General features: G+C 40.4%; 1 long non-coding RNA gene across 3 annotated transcripts; it reads left to right on the top strand.

The window, feature by feature from the left end:
- Positions 1-566: 566 nt before the first annotated feature.
- On the top strand, positions 567-3778 carry LOC125534404. 3 transcript variants are annotated; one of them, XR_007294471.1, is made up of 3 exons: positions 567-1201; positions 1349-2815; positions 3490-3778. It is a non-coding gene; the product is annotated as an uncharacterized LOC125534404 (long non-coding RNA). The 3 variants fall into 3 exon arrangements; XR_007294477.1 differs by having other exon boundaries at positions 1349-1530; XR_007294474.1 differs by having other exon boundaries at positions 1349-3778.
- Positions 3779-4364: the final 586 nt, after the last annotated feature.

Genomic DNA, 4364 nt, shown 5'->3' on the forward strand with positions numbered 1-4364 from the left:
CATAGGTGAGATTTCAACTCCTGTCTCTTTTTAACATCTGAATGTGCAACTACACATGTATGTAATCTCGAACAGTAGCACTTAACTATTCTAGCAGTTAGAACAAATCATCCTTTTAATTAATTTGATCTGACAATGACAAAAAAACCACAATCCAAACACCTTCAAAGGTTATTTGCATTGTTTGAAAACAGAACTTGAAAATAAACATATATGAACACTAAGTACTATTAGTAGCCCTTCAGCTTGAAGGACAGGGAAGTCTGCTGATTAACAAGTGCATACCTTAATTAGATTCGTTGACACTGAACTAAGTTGTTTAGTTGAGATTTTTAGTTCAGTTGTGAGATGAAAGAAAGCTAATTATTTTACGTCATCAACCCACTTGTTTAGTCTACTGCGCCATGTTCTCCAGAGATGATGCTTTTTAATATTTGCAATTATGCTTCACACTCTCACCACCAAAGCAAATCAATTAGAAAAGAATAATGTCGGTTGTGGTTACTGATATAGTTTCTTATTCTTGCACGCCAGCTGGGTCGTTGAGGTAGAGTGGTGGGCGACATAAACATATTTTGTATCTTTGTTTTTATGTTTCCAAGAATTTTCATGCCCTCAGCTCTCTACAGTACTGAAGTTTACTAAATGAGCATGTGCAAAAAATCTGGAGATGTTGTACAAAAACTGGAGTCTGTACAAAATGGAATGAGACTCTGTCCAATAATTTGCATGCCCTCAACTCTGTAAAGTACAGTAATGCAGTTTACAAAATGAGCATGTACAAAATGAGCATGAGCATGTGCAAGAAATCTTCTATGTCATTCCTGGAGACTCTGTACAAATGTTTAACTCAATGCATTGTTTTTGAACTAAGCATGTTTTGCCTATTTGCACCTGAAAGATATTTGAATGGAGCTAGAACTCAGTGTTAGACTCTATTATGTACAATACATTATTTCAGTCTACACCCTTGATTTGGTCCTTCGATTTGTATGTTATGTTGTGTAATGGGTCCTCCTCTCTTTCTCGCAGCATGCCTACTATTCGTCCTCTGCACCAAGCAGCGCTGTGTCGACTACGTCTGGATAGCACCTCATCTCCATCCTCGCCCCCAAGCAGTGTCACCTCACCTCTACTTCCCCGCCTGAGCAGTGACACCTACGGTCTCGGCTTCACCGCCTCCTGTACTTCTCAACCAACGGTGAGATTTCTTTGCTATTTTTATCATTCAGCCATTAGTAATCTTGTAATGGGCACTAATATAGTGTTACAATTTTCTTGTTACGCTCAGTTGTTTCGGATGTAGAAATTATGTTATATAGTGTTGAAATTGTGTGATTATTCTCAGGTGTTTGTTTGTGTTTCTTGAAGTCTGATTTACTCAGCAAGGAAGGGATGTGCTACTGTATAATGTTTATCGGGAGCATGGTAGCCTAGTGGCAAAAGCTCCTGTGTATGCAGATGGAAGCAGATAAGTGTCAGGCTCTTCCTACAGGATGTCTATTGGTTCAGTTCTAGTCATAAACAGAGGTGATATAGTTGCTTTTACTTTGCTCAGTTACTTTGATGTCAGCATTTGAGTACTAATCGATCCATTTCTTTCAATAACCATATTATGTAGAATGATACGTTTTCTTCCATATCATGTATAATTGATTCATTTCTTTCCATAACTATATCATGTATAATGATTGATTTATGTTTGTAGCAATGCTACCACAAGCAAGCTTATAAGATGCATTGTTTTGTGTTCTTTGTAGCCACTAGCCAGCTACGACCAAAGGCCACATATTCTGTTTTAAATTGTTTATCAAGTTTTGAGTTGCTAACCACATATGCCACATGGTTAAATGCTCTATCTTTAGGTATCACTTCCTTTTTGTTTTTGCAGTTATGCTTTATCTGATTGGTTCAAAATAATCTGTATTGGCAATAACTCCATGGTTTTAATACGGTTTTAATATAGTATTTTTTCTATTAGTTTTCCATATCTCAAAAATAGGGTAACATGATTTGTTAAATTTTTTCGATAAAAGGGGCCACATGGCCCCCATTTTCATAATGAAAATAGGAGTCTGGATACAACAAATTCAACACCCCACGCATTTTTCTCAGACCTGATGCATCACCTCACCAAACTGAAGAACAACCTACATCCTAGACATATAACCACATCTATAGGATGCCAAGCCACCCACTACTGGGCTAAGAAGCATGGACACGGGGACAGAAAGACGGGGATACGCATACGGGGACACGGGATACGACTTTTTTCAAAAATAGCCATTCGGGGATACGGCAGGATATATAAGTATTTTAAGAAATTAGATGAAAGATTCTTATTTAGTATTGACATATGTTGCCTCATTTTTAGATGTAAGATTGTTTTTCTTTTTTCTTTTGAGGATCACATGGTCACTTTACACGACCCTGCACTCAGAGCCCATGTAGCTCTCCACTCAGAGCCCACATAAGGTCCAATTCTAGGAAACCCTACACAAGTGCTCCTCCAGCTGTTCCCTACCCCGTGCTCCTCTTTCCTCCCTGCCCCAGCCACCAAGAACTGTAGCGAGGAGATGAGACGACCGCTCCTCGCCTGCACCTTCTTGCTAGTCTACGTCTTCCCTTTCAATCCACCCAAATCTTCTTTCTCCCTGCCCGGAGCTTTTTCCTCGCCTGCAACCACCTCGCCTTCTCCTCTCTGCCTGGATCTTCTTCCCTGCTAGCGACCGTCGAGGTTGCCAGCTCGAGCGTGGCATCCGTCGGAGGAGAGCAGCGTTGTGGTCGCTGGAGGCCAGCTCCCGAGTCCCCCAATGTATCCCCACCGTATCTATGCCGTATCCCAATTTGTCTCTCTTTTTTTATCAAGATAAGATGGGATACTGCGGGATTCGCGTATCCCGACGTATCCACGCGTATCCCCGTGTCCCCCCGTACTAGAACGGCAATACGGCAGTTTCTGCCGTATCCATGCTTTGTAGCTACTGGGAGAGTAACAGACTTGTTATTATGTGCCGCTCTTCAGAATTTGCGGGAGATTCTTTTTTGATATTTTAAGGAAATCTCAAAGGATACACTAGCCATTGTCTACTAGTGCTAGATATGACATTTGGCCTGCTTTCCTGAATTAGTTGAGATATGGTCATATTTATCTGCTTCAGTTCAGATAAAGATGTGTTTCATGGGTTCTCTCATCACCTCATATCCAGGTTCTAGGTCCTATTTCATTACCTTTACCACATGGCCATCTTACGGATACGAATCGTAGCCTCTAGTATGTAAACAATACTTGATCTGATTGAAGAAGTCCTCCCGAGTAATATGGTTATTCTAATTATATAATAATGATTGCTTGCTGCGATGAAGTGTTACACATTTAGAAGATTTTTATTTATGCTGATGAGTTAAACTGCAGCATGTCAAAATCTTTGATGTGTCAATTTAAAATCTGAAATAAGAGCCCCATTTTGAGTTTCCGATCTGTTGCAGGTTTCCCAAGGGTACACAAGTTGATGGAGTTGTGGAAGATCTGCAAGCTGCTGGAGGTTTGGAAGACCTACAGTTAATTTGGTCAAGTGATATATGCCTCGTTTGCTGAACCCAGAGACATTGGCAAGTTTTACTATGCTCATTTGGTGGTTGTTTTGGTACATAAGCCATTTTATGTTCATTTTGGTTGTGTCACACATCTAAAACATATGTACAGAACCTTTTGTGGCACAACCTCCTTGTATATGGTCGTTTCATACATGTATCTAGGAACATATGTATTTGGTTTGGCATGTGTTATTGAATGAAGTTTAAGGTTGGTTGAAGTGTATGTATGTGCAAGTTCTGTGATCTTTCCTGATTGCTCTAGGAGAATGAATGGATATTAAATCAGGTATATGTTGCTCGATGAATGGATAATAAATTAGGTATATATTGCCTAGAACGGTTTGCTAGTGAAACACAGCGTGGGGCATATTAACTATTGGGTGAACATGTTTTTGCTGGCAGTGAAACTGCTGGTAAGTGTTCATTCTGATGCCATGGCCAATCTGCCGGGAGAAAATGAACTGCCGGCTTATTCATGGGTCGGGGCAGATAAACTGCCGGGAATAGTTTATCTGCCGTGAGAACTAATCCTCGGCAGCCGGTCTTGTGGCAGGGTTTTTTTAAGGGGGGGACCACGGTGCGGGTGTATTGAGTATCAAGATCTATAGAGATAGATCAAGACGCTTGATAAGCTTTTCAATGAGTACATACCTTGACAAGATTTTGAAGTAGTTCAAAATGGAACAATCAAAGAAAGAGTTCTTGCCTGTGTTACAAGGTGTGAAACTGAGTAAGACTCAAAACCTGACCACGACAGAAGATAGAGA

The sequence above is a fragment of the Triticum urartu genome, chromosome 1 (assembly GCF_003073215.2).
Source record: "Triticum urartu cultivar G1812 chromosome 1, Tu2.1, whole genome shotgun sequence".
In the NCBI taxonomy this organism is placed as follows: Eukaryota; Viridiplantae; Streptophyta; class Magnoliopsida; order Poales; family Poaceae; genus Triticum; species Triticum urartu.